The following is a 16482-nucleotide window of genomic DNA, read 5'->3' on the forward strand; positions in this document are numbered from 1 at the left end:
TGAGAATGAAACAATATCTGATGAGATAAGACCTGAGAATATTCCCAAGTGAATGATCCTAACCACAAATTCAAGAAGTCCAAATGAATTCCAAGAGGGATAAATTTTGAACTTTGTGAATTTATTCCATATTTGAAAAAATTTTAAATTTAAATAGCTTTTTGCAAAAGAAACCAGTTTGGGAAGAGAGGGGCAAGAGACAGTCGAAAAAGAAGGTTGCATATTATATGAGCTACTTTGATTAAATTTACCTTTGTGAGTTAACTTGTACATCAGAAAGTACACTGAAAATATATGAAAAAAATCAATTTACTTATTTAGTATTTTAATATATGAAAAATGTTTATCCAAATTTCCCTTAAATCTAGAAGTCAAACATTATTGAAGCACCTATTATGTAATGTTCTCATGTTTTAAAAAAAAGTATTGGCTAAGGAATCTAGCCTAGCCCACTGAGTACTTTTTTACTGGAACTTTGGTTCAATCACAGAAACGTAAATTGAGTCAGGAACCTGAACTAAAATGAACCCTGAATCAAAAACCCAAAATGAACTATACTAATCTGCAGAAACACAAAGGGAACCAAAGCCAAATATGGTAATAATTTTTTACAGAACCAAAATTCTCTAAGAAAATCATTTGCCTGTGCCAGTTTTTCTTCTTTCTGATGTATTATGTTTTTAATACTTTTAGAAAAATATTATCTAACAAGATAATGTGTCCTTAAGAAGAACAAGTTGGATATTAAATAAAATGGTCATTCCTCTCTCCTCTTCAGACACCCTTAGCCAACCCAGTCTGAGCAACAAGCTGAAAATCGAGCATTAAAGGGAACCAGGCCTTAAAGGGAATGAGGCCTTAAATGGAACCAGGCCTTAAAGGGAACTCCAGGGAAGCCAGGAAAAACAGCGAGAAAAACCAAGAGAGAAGCTACAAGTCCTTGGCCCTGTTCTGAGGTGGAAAAGGCCCTGACAGAGGAAAAGAATGAGAAAGCTAATCTCTATTTTGCTTTTTTTTAAAAACTCTCTCTCCTCTCCTCCTGATCGTTTCCCCCTTTCCTCTCTCTTTTTTACAGATCATCTCTTTTTCCTACACTTCTTTTGCTTATTTCCATATCTTTGTCTTCTATATCTTCTGCAATTATCTCTCCTATTTGTCTTCTTTCATCCCTTTTATCCCCATTTCTTTCCCTTCTCTTTCTCTACTACTTCCCCCCCTCCACCCCCGCTCTGGACCCTATTATTCTGCTCTCCAATATTTCCCTTCCTCCATCTTTTTTTTTTCAATTATCTGATCTCATTCCCCACCAAAAGTAGAGGATGTTTATAATCTTATGAAACAGATTTGACAGTATTTACTTATTTGCTTTATGCAACATGATGATATACTTTGTTCATAATATTTGGAGGGAAATGTTATTTATCCACTTATCAGGCCATTTTGTTAAATGCTATTACCATTTTTGTACCACTCCATAATTTGCAAAGCACTTTTTAGTGCACATTGGTAACCAATTCAAAGTTGGTGGGAGATTTTAAGGTAACCCTGATAATTTTCACTGTGACAGGCAGCCTTCAAGACTTTTCCCCATGATACTTACCTTCTGGTATCTATGCTCTTTTGTAGTCCCTTGACATGCTATGTAAGAATTGGTTATGTGACTCGTTGAACATGGTGGAAGTGATGGTGTGTGACTTCTGAGGTTAGGTCATAAAAAAACATAGCAACTTCCACATTGCTTACTTGAATCACTTGTTCTGGAGGAAGTCAACTACCATGTTGTAAACACACTCAAGCAACCCTACAGAGCAGTACGCATCTTGAGGAACTGAGGTCTCCTGTCAACCAGCACATATTTGCCAACCATGTAAGTGTGCCATCTTGGAAGCAGATCCTCCAGCCCCTGTTAAGCCTTCAGATGATTGTGGCCCTGGTCAACATCTTGACTGCAACCTCATGAAACCACCCCTCCAGCCAAAACATCCAGCTAAGCTGCTCCCTAATTCCTCACAGAAACCGTGAGAGATAAATGCTTATTATTGTTTTAAACCACTAAATTTTGTGGTAATTTGTTATGCAGAAATAGATAACTAAAATGATTACAGTACTGTTTTGGACACAAAACCAAAACAATTTGTGCATAGATAAACACCTGAAAACAGTTCTTTCTTTACTTCACCAGTAATAAATAGGCACTTACCAATTCCAGAAAGGAAATTTTGAAAAGTTCCTGGAAATTTCTTTTATACACTCAGCTTAATCCAGCAGTACTTCTGTATTTTTCTCATATGAGGATGGAAAAAATAGTATACACAGAATAAAATTAATAACTTCCTTGTCTAATAAGTCTAGTTACATTAAAAAACAAGTCCCCTATGACATCATATCACAAATAAGATCATCCAAAAAAAAGTTCCACTCTCTCAAAACAATGCATTTGTACTTTGAAATACAGTCAGCCCTCTGTATCCAAGGACTTTGAGAACTTGAGCATCTGCAGATTTTGGTATCTGCAGGGGTGGGGGATCCTGGAAACAATCTCCCACAACCAAGGGCCAAGGGACCACTGTATATTCTTTTAATTATCCACAATATGGAGCTAAAGAACATTTTTGTTATTTGTTCTCATTTCAAAGAAATTTATGCATTCCCTGTTCACAGTTATAGTTTCAAATAAATTTTACATCAAAAGTAATGTTAAATCTTGCTAAATCTCATAAATAGGCATTACTCTCCAGCTTCCACAACTGAACTTTTTTTAATTTAAAAAAAAGTGAACCCATTCTTCTAATGACCCAAGAATGTAATCTAATAATGCTGTTAACCTAAAGCTAAAATTGAACATGAAGACATCCCTCTATATGAAAAATGAACTCTACTGTTTTGTCATTTAATTGCACCTCTAGATACTTGGAGTGCAGAGCAGCTATAATTCTGAATTTTTTTTTTCTTGCAAAGTATCCAGATGGGTATAATGTGATCATCATTTACGTGATCCAAAATTAGGATGATAATCAAAAAGAATTAAATCAAAATACCAACCACTGAATCCTCCAGTATGTCTTTTCTTTATAATAATAACCACACTATATTTGTAGTGGCCTATGAGGATTTTGATAATCTTTACAGATTAGATGCTGAGTGAAATTCATTAAATGATTCAACAAATATTTTATCGAGTTCTGATTGTGCTCCAGGCATTATCCTCGATCTTGAGAAGCAGAAATGAACAAGGAGTGTCAGTTCCCTGCTTTCATGGTCTTCATATTGCAATGGTTGGCAGACAGACCAAAAGCAGGTGAAAAATAAATGAACAGGATCACTCTAGGTGGTGCTAAGTATTGTGAAGAAAATCCAAAGAGTGATGTGCAGGGAAAAACTTTGTAAGTGGTGGTCAGATAAGGCATCTCTCAGGAGATGATACAATCTGAAACTTTGGGTCTGATCATTCCATTTGGAAGAAATATCTAATGACATTGGATCATTTCTTTAGGTGATGTACCATTATTATTTTTATACCCCAAAAGTCCTAAGACACACTGTGAACCATAATCAAATATATTTTTGTCCATTGGTTTACACTGTGGTCCTCTAGGTTTGATGCTAGAACAGGTATGATAATCATGTGCAGAGGGACCAATTTGTTGGTCCATCTTCACCTGCACCTTAGCAATCTGGGTAATGAAAAATCCCTTGGGAATATTAGATACCCAATTTATATAGTTCTGAACTTATCCCTCATTCTCCAGGATTTTGAATTGATTTTGAAAAACTGGTGTTGTTCGACATTTATGAAAAGTAAGGCTGGGATCTTAAAGTTCTTTGATATTCTACTAAAAGCATTATTTTCCGTCAGCCAGCCTCTTAAATTAACATTATTTTAAAGTCTAGCCAATTCAAAGACTGCAAAATCAACTATGATGCTTGGTGTTTACTACATCAATTTCCATGTACCTGTCCATGAAGTAGCTTAAGACACACAGTAGCTTCCCATCGATGACGACAGTATCACAAAGTAGTGATTCTGCCCGTAAAGTAGCTTGTTTAAGATGCCATGAGGGGCTCTCTCATCCCTTCAGAGATTTCAGTAAACCCATCTAGATCTGTGAGCATCTTAAAAATCCCTAACACTTATTCTCAGAGGCTTTTCTCTGCTTCCACTCTTGGGTCCACACAATTTAACTCTTTTTCTACTCTGGAATCTAGACCCAGGCCGAGCCCTTACACAAGTTTCTATAAATAAGTAAATAAACAAATAAATAAAAGACTTGCACCAAATATTTAATCAGTTCAGTAAATTTCAGCAAAGCTGGGTGCGGGAGTGAGGGGAAGAAGAGTCACGTGGGCAGATGCGAGGCGCTCTCCGCCCTCTCAGTGGCTGCGGCCCCTCCCCTGTCTCTCCTGATGCTGCTCTGGGAAGTTACTGCCAAATTGCTCCCTTTGTCTCAGAAACATTCCGCCCACACCCTAACCCCTCCGGAGCTCTCTTCTACTCTCTCAGCTCTTATCAGGGTATTTTTCAAAGTAAATACATTTCCCTTTCTAGGAGGAATTCTGGTGCCAACTAATAATAAAATAACTTTCCTCCGCCTTGTTACACGTGATGCACCAGTTTTCATCTTGGGGCTGCTTGCAGTGTTGGAGTGGACAGCAGGAGGTTCCGTGTAATTTAGAGCTCGGTAAGCTTGACTTTTACCAAAAATAAAGTAGTTTAAAAACGAAGCGGATCCACAGGGAGGGGTGCTTGGAGGGGAGGAACCAACAAGTGGTTTTCTACATTTGCTCAAAGGGGAGGCTGTGGATCTGTGAAGTTTGTCACCTCCGGCTTCCAAAGCCAAGTTACATGAAAGAGCAGACCTTTTCACTTTCTAGAGGGTTCTGCAAACTGTCACCATGCATAAGGAGCTTTTGATGCATTTCCTTTAAGTTGCTCGGTGTAATCATAGGGTTTTGCATTTTCTGATCCTCCCCTCTTAATTGAGGGATTGCCACACACAAGATGACATCACGAATTCCTTAGTTTCATTAGAAACAGCCCTTGCTCTGTCCACTTAGGTTAGGGTATGAGAACTGCTTTCTAAAGGAACTACATTTATCTGAAAGCCACAGAAAACTTCTAAATATAGGATAGCTTTCGGAAACAGCAGGAGCTAGTGCCTTCAGGATACTTTATTTATAAGGTATAATGAAATTTGAGTCCTTTGAAATTGACAAGTAGATGTAAGTAAAGGAAAAACTGACTGTCATTTTTTATGGAAACATTTCATGGGCTCTTAGTTTTCACATCGTTACATGTTCCTTGGCTCAGTTGATAACGGGCATGTGAACTTCATGCAATTGAAAGGAGTATAATTTTCAGTTAACTGGGGGGTGTGATTATTATTCACATATTTATGCATAATTATTATAAACAAACGCCCATAGAATTAATTTATCTGGGCCTATATATCCATGATCAAGCCTCCCTCCGTTCTTTCTTGACCGCTGCTTGGTAATTTCTTTTGACTCACTTTAATCATGTTTTACCATCACATTGCTTCTTAATAAGACAGTCAATTCTTGCCATCTTTCTGCAATGAAATGCTGTTCCTGGAGCTTGAGCTGTACAACCTAAATGATTTCTGCAGTCAGTACCACAGAATTATTTGTCCCAGATGGACAGTGAATGATTGTACTGTTTCTAAAGCAGTTTTCCTTTGCAAACACCCAATTTACAAAGCCTTTCAAAGGTATTAATAGTACTAATAATAATAGCAATAAGTCTCCTAATTAGTTTTCCTCTGCCTCTGTTTGACCATCTCATGGAAAAGCAGGTGACAAGAATGTAACCTAGAAGAAACAGAAATGACTGTTTTCTCAGCAAAGCTGTTTAGAACTTCAATTGTCTGATTTCCACAACTGCGAATCTGTTCATGTGCCCAGGACCCCTACCAGCTCCATAAAGATCGGGCTCCCAGGGAAGACCACAGAACAGTAGGATCCAATCTACCTCAGTGCAAGTTCAAAAAATAAGGTGACATTTAGATGCATAGGATATGCTTTTGAGAAATACACCATGAATTTATGTTTAGGGCCGTGGAGCGTTCAAACTCTCATCCTGACACCTGACAATACCTGCAAGGAGAATATGCAGATTATGGCGTATTTTTGAGAAACCCCAGGGCCAGTTGCAACACACTGAGTCTTGTTAAAATGTGGATTCCATTCCATTAAATAGACAGTTATTAAACACCTACCACATACAAGGTCCCGTGAGGGTGACAAGATGAGTAAAATAGTTCTTTCCCTCAAGAAAGGAATATCTTAGTAGTAAGAATAATTCTAACTAGTATTTACTGAGTGGTTTACCATGTGCCAGATGCCCCACATAATTATCTTATATAATCTTCATGACAACTATTCAAAAGATGATTAAAGAAGACAATTTAGGTGATACAAACAAACTTTATTTAACAGTTCATGAAGTGGACAGTTTCTCAGTTTCCTGAGAACTGCAAAAAGGGACAGAAGGCAGGAAGCTTTGATAGGCTAGAGAATAAACAACAAGGAAAGACAAAGAGAAAATATCTGATTGGCTGGGTCTACATAGTCCGCCTTGTTTGGGGGTGAGAAGGCCCAGAGTTGGCTTGGCGTTTGGGGATTGGCTGACTGGACAGCCTGCATTTCTGGTCAAGAGGAACATTCACAGGGACACAAAAGTTATCTCAGTTTCTGTTTGCTGACGTGATACCCGGGCAGGAGGAGCTTCATCTTGAGCCTAGAAATTTGTTTCAACACAACCTGGAAATATAAGGACTGTTATCATCCCCGTTTACAGATGAGAAAACTGAGACAGAGAGGTTAAAAACTGCATCAAGGCCAGAAGAAAGTGCTTGACAGCACCCATGATCATGATCATGACACAGAGACAGAGATGTGCGTGGGGCCTGTGGGGAGTGGGGGGCCCATGACGTGACGTGAGCGGGAGAGAAATTTTGAAAAGCTTAGAATGCTTCCTCTCTCTCTCTCTCTCACACACACACACAGACACACACACACAAGCAAAATGTCCATTCACTTGAACTGAGAAGACTGAGGAGTTATTCACAAAAAACCAAAAAAAAAAAAAAAAAAAAAAGAGAAAAACATTTCCCTCTGCTCATTCTCACCTCCAAATATCAGTTACCTATTTATTTCAAGTGAAAGGTTTGGGTTGGGGGCTGAATTATCCTGATCATTGCTTAGATTTGCCACTTTACACATATAATCAAATCTTCCCTCCAGACTCACTCTGACAACTGTTATAAGGAAAATGAGCTCCATGGAGTAGAAATAACATTAATCATGCTCATTTTATTCCATTTTCTAAAAATGTCAAGAGTTGATTTCCAACCATGGTCCCCTATTTTATGGGCAAAGTTCCCAGCATCTTCAGTGGGGGCAAGTTTCACACATCAGGTCTAACAGCTGGATTTGTAGGAAAACTTTATTGAATTTAACACCCAAATACATTAAGGTTTTTTCAAAGTTGATTTAAATCCTGATTAAGTAAACATTGGTAACACAGAGAAGAATATTAGATCTCATTCAGTTGACACAATTCCCAGATTTGTTACTGAAGTCATTTATGATTTTTAGGTTGACTCAGATGGAGACACACAGATAACTAGTTAATGCAAACAATAATAAACCCACATGATTAAAAAATAAAGAGAAACAAGATATGAGAAGAAATTAGCCCTAGCAACAGAAAATAACAAGTAAACAAAGCGACCTGCAATCTCCACTTGCCCCAGCCTCACCGATTTCCGCTTTCTGAACATATGCACATTTCCGCTAAAAACAAAGTCAAAACCAGTGCTACATCTTAACAACTTCCTACCTTCCTCTTTCATTCCCCTGCTCCCTCCACCAGAGAGCAACCCCAGTGGGTGGTCCTAGGTCTCAGCAGTATCTGTAGATTTGTAGTTCAAACTCTTTTTCTCTAAGAGCTGAGGAAGAAGCTAACAGATGTTCTCTGGTGGCCCTTGCCCTTGCTCTTACGGGGCCACCTCCAAACAGGGCGAGGAGCAGACCCCATTAGGCTCTGTGGGAGCCAAGACTGCACTGTCACACAGCCTCAGAGCAGCATTGAGATCTGGACTCACACTTCCTATATGGCCCTGACTACAGTATTGAAACCCCTTCTGCTTCAGTTACCTTATAAATAAAACACTTACCCCATCAGGGCTTTCAGATGAATTAAATAAACTCTGTTTGAAAAGCAACGTATCAGAGGCGTAGCAGCACTCACCAGCCTCTGTTTGTGCATTTTCTCCCCCACCCACACTCCCAAGTACTCCCAGCTCCCTGCAACTGAGGACAATATCAAGGGGTCTTTCCTCTCTAGATCAAACTACCTCTTCTGTCTTTCCCTTCTGTCAAAATGACCTATCCTCACACTACCAGAGAATCTGATCCCCACCATGGGGGTTACCTCCCTTTTTCTTTTCTGCATTTTACCTTTGATAATAACAACCTATATTTGCTTAGCCTGGATGGTCTGAATGTTTGCATCACCCCAAAATTCATATGTTGAAACCTAATCCCCAATGCAATTGTATTTGGAGGTGGGGTCTTGGGAAGGTGATTAGGTCATGAGGGTGGGGCCCTCATGAATGCGATTAGTGTGCTTATAAAAGAAACCCCAAGAAAGCTCCCTCCTGCCTTCTGCCATGTGAGGACAGAGAAAAAAAAAAAAAGGCCATCTATGAACCAGGAAGCAGGCTCTCACCAGACACCAGATCTGCCGGCACCCTGATCTTAGACTTAGCCTACAGAAGTGTGAGAAATAAATTTCGGTTGTTCATATAAGCCACCCAGTTAGTGGTATTTTTGTTATAGCAGCCTGAATGGACTAAGACAGCCCCTAACAGTTTACAAAGCACCATGATAGCCAAGTCCTCATTTGATCCTTCTCATGTTTCTGTAAGATAGACAGGATGCGTGTTATTTTTTTCTCCTCATTTTATATAAAGAAATCAAGGGTCCAAGCATTGAAGGAATTTGCTCAAGGTCACATCAAGAAAGAAAGGAGTACAGTCAGGGTTTAATGCCAGGTCTTCTGCTTGAGATCCCTTGCCCTTTTCCACTTTTCATGGATTCATTCAACAATTATTTGTTGTGATGTCAGCTTTGTGCTGAGCACCATTCCAGAGCTGAAGCTGCATCAGAGCAAAGCAGTGTCTCTGCCCTCACGGAGCTTAATTTAAATTACAGTAGATTTATCAAAACTAAATTAATTCTTACATAATAACAAATAACTGACTTGTCTTGCTGAGAGTTATAAGTGCTATGAAAAAAAATGAAGCAGGGGAAGGGGATAAATAGAAAGTGAGTGGATGGGGGTGAAAGAGGAGGCTTTTTTAGATAGAATAGTCCTGGAAGACACCTCTAGAGCAGAGACCTCAATCAAGTGAGGGAGTTAGTGATGTGAATATCCATAGAAACTGCATTCCAGGCAGAGGGACCAACAAGGACAAAGGCCCTGAGGTGGGTGTGTGCTTGGCAGGTTGAAAGAACAGGATATTCATTGTACACTAATTTTACTGGTTGTTATGAGGTGTTACCTGACAGAAGCATTCTGTGGTCCAGTAACTTTCAGAACCTCCAGGTAAAGCAGAACTTCCAAGAGCCTCTAGCCTAGCAAGGCGCTCTGCAAATCTGCTCGAGCCAGAGGCAGTGTGCAGCGTTGCACAATGTTGTTCAACCATGGAAACCTTCAAGGAGCATCTCAGGGGATTCTTGTTCCACAGAACACTCTGGAAAATGCTGCACCACACCCTGCTTTTACTGGAAAAAGGAAGCTGGGCTAGGAACTAGAGCTTCAGGCACTGCGTGAAGCCTTTGGAGTTCCCCGGCGGCGGAGGCACAAAGATCGCAGCGGGCAGAGGCGGGCTCCACTTATCCACAGCGGTGAATGTTCAGCCCATCCTGATTTTTGTCAACTATCTGAAACCACTCTTGGCTCCTGTTTCCTGTCTGGTGTTTCCCGTGATTTAACCCTGGTTAGCTGATTCCAAGCCCTGCTGACCTTCCTCGGGGCTCTCATTTGGGGAAATGGGACCAGGGCAGAACAGGAACGGTGTAGAAATCTGCTTAGATGATGCTTCCCCTCGGGTCGGAGGTGGGAAGCCGAGCAGGGGGGATTTCCAGTGTGCAGTGGGTGGCGTCCCGACATCGGAGGCAGGAATTCCGCTCAGGTCTGTCACGTGCTCTGAGCTCTGGCTGCCTGGGACGCCTCCAGAAGCGATTCAGCTGCTCACAGGTGGGCGATGCTGCAGGAGGAAGACTCCCTTTTGGCCGGAAGACTGCCCGCTGTGAAGAATGCGGATCACTGCCTCACTTGGGAAGTATTCCCAAACCCTCTGCAAGCTATGAAGCCGGGAAATGAAGGGGAAGCAGCTGGAGTGGGCCAGGCCGAGCGGACAGCCCGGAGAGAGGGAGAGAGGGCCAGGCAGGGGCCAGACCCAGGGAGCCCAGCAGAGGTCAGCTGGGCCTGCTGCCTCAGAGGAGGCTGTGAGGGGGCAGTGGCTGGTCCCCAGGATATCACCCCGCAGGCTTGGACCAAGTCACATCAGAAGAGTGCCAGCAGGAGTCATCTGTTGGCTAAAAAAAAAGAAAAACAAACTGTATAAATAGACCTTGATTCCAGATGTTGCTTACTCTTGAAATACATAAAATGTGAGTGATCAAGTGTAAATACCAAATGAATTCTTTCTTTGAGGACTTTCAAAGGAATCTTGCAAAAGATCTGGCTAAGAAGTTGACCACAGATTAACAAATACATCCTACATAAAATTAGAATTTTTTTCATTATGATGCCTTGTCACAGGGGTTAAAAAGTTGACTCGGGACTGTGATCTATGCACAACTGAGAAATCCTGCTGAAGACAGCAAATGCCAGATGCCTGAGATCAGAAAGTGTGAGCATTTTCTCTTCGTGTGACATAATAGATAATGTTAAAGATAAAATAACTGTTGTAGCTTTTATTAAGTGTTGAGAACTTGCCGGACACCAGACACTTCACACACAGCATTTTTTAAAAATTTTTTATTGAAATACAGTTGATTTACAATGTTGTGTTAGTTTCCAGTAAACAGCAAAGTGATTCAGCTAGGGTTAGGGCCATATATATATATATATATATATATATATATATATATACTTTTTCAGATTCTTTTCCATTATAAGTTATTACAGGATATTGAATGTAGTTCCCTGTGCTATACAGTAGGTCCTTGTTGTTTAGCTATTTTATCTATGGTAGTGTATATCTGTTAATCCCAAACTCCTAATTTATCCCTCCCCCCCAGTTTCCCTTTGGTAACCATAAGATTGTTTTCTATGTCTGTGAATCTGTTTCTGTTTTGTAAATAAGTTCATTTGTATCGTTATTTTAAGATTTGACATATAAGTAGTATCATATGATATTTATTTTTCTCCGACTTACTTTACTTAGTATGGTAATCTCTGGGTCCACCCATGTTTCTGCAAATGGCATCATTTCATCCTTTTTTATGGCTGAGTAATATTCCATTATATATATATCATATCATCTTTACCCATTCAGCTGTCCATGGACAGTTAGGTTCCTTCCATGTCTTGGCTGTTGTAAATAGTGCTGCTGTGAACATAGGGGTGCATGTATCTTTTTGAATTATAGTTTTGTCCAGGTATATGCCCAGGAGTGGGATTGCAGGATCATGTGGTAACTCTATTTTTAGTTTTTTGAGGTACCTCCATACTGTTTTCCATAGTGGCTGCACTAACTTACATTCCCACCCACAGTGTAGAAGGATTCCCTTTTCTCCACACCCTCTCCAGCACTTATTACTTTTCGACTTTTTGATGATGGCCATTCTGACTGATCACACATAGCATTTTTAATGTTTATAAAAGCTAGCATTACTATGCTTGTTTTACAAATGAAGAAACTGAGGTTCAGAAAGGTTAAGTAACATGTCCAATGTCACAAGGTTAATTAAGTGGTTGGTCTGAGGTGCAGACCCCGATCTCTGACTGGAAAGGTCACTCTTTCTTCTATCACCTACTGCCTATGTTATCACATAGGTAGCACCATAGGGTAGATAGAACTGAGGACGTGAAGTCCAAGAGATGACTAAATTCCTTCCTAGTATACCCATCCACCCACCAGCAATTTATAAAATACATTGCTTTGCTATCTTCTTTGTCAGATGTTGGGAAGATCAATAATTATTTGCATGGTGCTTTGAGAGAATTAGAAGAAAAATGCTAGCTTAAAAAAATTATTCTGCCACAAGATGGATCAGACATAAACTGGCCTGGTTTGACTGCTCTGTCACCCACGTGTCAGTAACTTTGGGCCCTTACGTGAAGCTGCTGGTTTAGATATCCCTGCAAGATATTAACGGTATCCCAGCCATAGTCACTACCTTGCCAGCTTCTGGGAAAGTTGGTGTTCTTCTCATTCTCCCCTGCTCCTTAAACTGCCCTTTAATTCTGAACACTCTTTCAGAAGCAGGTAAAAAAAATGCAATCGCATAATTATCAAATTGAACTCTGCAGGATCTATGTGAAAACCTCATGGATCCTCACTTGATCACTTAGGTGATCATTTTTTTTTATATAAATTTATTTATTTTATTTATTTATTTTTGGCTGCGTTGGGTCTTCGTTGCTGCGTGCGGGCTTTCTATAGTTGCAGTGAGCAGGGGCTACTCTTCGTTGCGGTGAGCAGGCTTCTCATCGCGGTGGCTTCTCTTGTTGCGGATCATGGGCTCTAGGCGCGCGGGCTTCAGTAGTTGCGGCACGCAGGCTTAGTAGTTGTGGCTCACGGGCTCTAGAGTGCAGGCTCAGTAGCTGTGGTGCACGGGCTTAGTTGCTCCACGGCATACGGGATCTTCCCAGACCAGGGCTCGAACCCGTGTCCCCTGCATTAGCAGGTGGATTTTTAACCACTGCGCTACCAGGGAAGCCCAGGTGATCACTTTTTTCTGTCCTTCCAGCATATGCTCCCAGAGCTAAATGTCACTCGTGTTCTTAACTAAAGATGAGATAAATCCTTTCTGTTTAATTTGCTTTTATTTTAATAAAGTATTCAATTATTCAATTCATAAGCCTACTACTGTGTGCCAGCTACATGTTCCCACAAAAAAAGGGGGGAAAGGGGATTGGTTCCCACAAAACAATCAGCCATTGGAGTTGCTTTTGCATTTTGTTCTTGTTAAGGAGATTGTGCCTTTACACATTTTTCATCTACGTATCATTGCAGTACACAACCAGGGCTGAAAACAGTGCGTAAACTCTCAACCACAGTGATAGTTTGACTAGTATATAGTTCATATAATCCCCCCAGGTTGCCAAGGTAATCTAACTGCAGTTAACAAGTAGTAGCTGTGTAAAAAACACAAAAGAGAAAACATGCTTTAGTTACATCAATATAATATGCACACTGATATTCATGATCATGTCTTAGAAAGAGTAAAGTATTATAAAAACACTTTCTGATAGTTTTTATTAACGGTCTCTATTCCCATACTATGCCCATATATTGAAAACATCTACAGTTGAAAGAGAAATTGAGAGACAAATTAATTCATTTACATTAAACTACCAAGAAAGTTAATAACAGTATGCAGTCTGGAATCTAGTTCAATCTAAGTTCAACATTAAAGCTACTGCATAAAAATTCTTTGTAGCAAAATGAGCTTTAATTTTTAGAGGCTTTGTAGCCATTATTGTAATCATTCAAGGTCAAAAGCAAAAAGAGCAAAAAACAAAAACAAAACAAAAACAAAGCTTGCCCTGTTTGCAAAAAAAGTAGCAAATTTCCTTTCAATCTTTTCCCTACTTCAATTAACTGAAACCAAGTCTTTTCCAACCTACTTCTAAGCAACTATACCCACTCTTACCTGCCTACCATCTGAATGGTTGCAGCTTTAAATGATTTATTTTAGCATTTGCACCCAAAGCAACATCCATTTCATGCATGGGTGGAGTTAGTGCTATAATCTGAAGACAGTAGAATAACTTCCCTTTGACCCTGATAACCTGAACTGTGGAATTCTTCTACGAAAAAATGCATTTCTTTGGGTGAAGATATTGCCTCCTGTTAAAACATCAATATTCACTTTTTATCATGCATTGGAATCACCTGTAGAGTTTTAATCTAAGATTTCTGGGCCCCATACCCAGAGTTTCTCATTCTTTAGGGTAGGGCCCCAAATTCTGCATTTCTAACAAGTCCCTGGGTGATGCTGATGCTCTTTGTCCAGGGACCACACTTTGAGAACTTAGTATATATCAGTTCTGCACATCTGGGGAGATATCGCAACTGGTGCCATCAGGGGGAAATAAGATATGAGCCTGGGACTGTGAGCACACGTAGGGCTATACACAGAGCTCTGAGCAGCAAATCGTCATGGATAGGGTAGATATAAAAGAAACAGCATCAGGAAGCAGCATCATAAAAAGAACAAGAAACACTGAAGACACAATGGGAGAAAGTACTTGTGAGAAAAATATCACCACTTACAATTTACAATTTGGATGCTTGATGAAGCAGTTTACAAGAAGGAAAATAGCTTCCCTGGTATTAAACTTAGAATACTAACACTGTGTAGGGTCCAAACATTAATTGCATTTGTGCTTTGCTGAAAAAGGGCATTCCCAGGTTAAACGGGAGAGTAAAATGTGCAGGTGTGTCCTAGTCAGTGCTTGGATAATCAAAAGGTGAACAACGCTTCTCGAAATCATGGCTGGCTAATGTTTATATTTTGATAGCTTTAGTCCTTTCTCTTTTTTAGTCCTTTTTCTTTTTTTAGTTCCAACTTCTCTTCCCTAATTGCCTTTCCTTGAATATTACTTCACTGTTCTAAAAAACACACTTGAGTATTTCTAGGGAAAAATCATTTAGGTCATCAGTCTTTTCTTTGTATATATTCTTGAAGTCTCTCAGAGTTCAAAAAAGAGCCACTTTCTTTTTCTTTGTGAGCCTCTGTCTCATTAAAAAGGAAAAAAGTACGTGAACGGGGTTACAAAAATTACATAAATGTTAACATTTGGCAACGTGATACTTTTAACACTCTTCCCACCTCACCGCCCCCCGAACAATGTGATAGTCACAAGATAATTGCAGGATTTATTCTAAAACAATAATTCATGGGGATTAGATACACAGTGATAATATGCACATTTAAAGTCGTAGACTGCATCTGGCACTGAAACTCTACATATGACCACACTTGGTGGTGGCACATCAAAAATCCAAATTTCATGCTATTTGTGAATATGACTATTCCCAGACATGATAAGACCTTATTCCCTATGAGGGAAAAAAGTACTTGACAATGTGCTTTCTTCTAGAACAAGGAAGAAAAAGGTAGATTTAGATTTTGGATTTCCAATTTGACCATTCAAATCTCACAAGAAGAAGGGAGCTTGAGTCTGAGTTCCTTTGAAAGCATCATCCCATCAAGAAGAATTTATGATGCAATATGCAGTTATTTCTCCCATACTGTCCAATCCAACAATTTAAACCCTGAAGACAAAAGAAGCCTTTACTATGCCAGTCAAGTCAATGGCAGAGCACAAGCGTATTCATATTATTCATTTGTCAAATGTTATGATAGTAGCAACACAAAAAATTTAACTTAATATCCTAACATCATTTCTGAAATTATTAAAATGTTACAGAAATATGGTTTAAAATAAACTGCCTATGAGACATTTTTCTAAGAGGAAAAAATTCTGCAGATGTTTATGGCTCCAGATGATTTTCAGTATATTTGTCAGTTGATACATGTCATGATTCTACCAATTACGTAAATTTGAGCCTCATTATTAAGCAATGGTTTCCTTAATTTTAAAATATGGTGAACAAATGATTTTTCATCCTAGCTTTAAAATTGTCAAAGGCAACCTAGCACCACGTTTCTTTGTCTGTTTACAAAATGTATGGTTCATTTTCCTTCAACCTTTCAGCTCTGCTAGAAATGCTGGGCAACAGAAAAGAATGAGTTCATGACTCAACCAGCTTATTAGGCTACTCTTTGCAGTGACTGTAAATGCTGCCGTCAGTCTCATTTTTATGGTGCTGATAAAGGAAGGTAACCTGTACAAAGGAGTTAGTTAAATGATCCAAAATGTCATTGCTCAACACTGGAGATGCATTAATTTGTAGTCCTATAATTGGAAAACAGGATATGAAGGCTTTAGGGGCTGGCTGGCCAGCTGGTCAACCAAATAGAATACCATTATTACAGCAAAAGGAAATGTCATACAGCTCTTCCCTAAGTGCATCACAGGATTTATTTTGCAAACCCTTTTTTTTTCTTTTTTATTGGTTCATTTGCAGGTTTTGTTTGCTTTAGCTTTTAGCTAAAACATGCTTTACAATGACTGTGTCCGTTCTGCAAATTATCTGTACTCATTTCCAAAGGACAGTTTCTCTGCTTAGCAATCTGAAGTAATGTTTGTGG

The sequence above is a fragment of the Balaenoptera ricei genome, chromosome 10, assembly GCF_028023285.1.
Source record: "Balaenoptera ricei isolate mBalRic1 chromosome 10, mBalRic1.hap2, whole genome shotgun sequence".
Taxonomy (NCBI): Eukaryota; Metazoa; Chordata; class Mammalia; order Artiodactyla; family Balaenopteridae; genus Balaenoptera; species Balaenoptera ricei.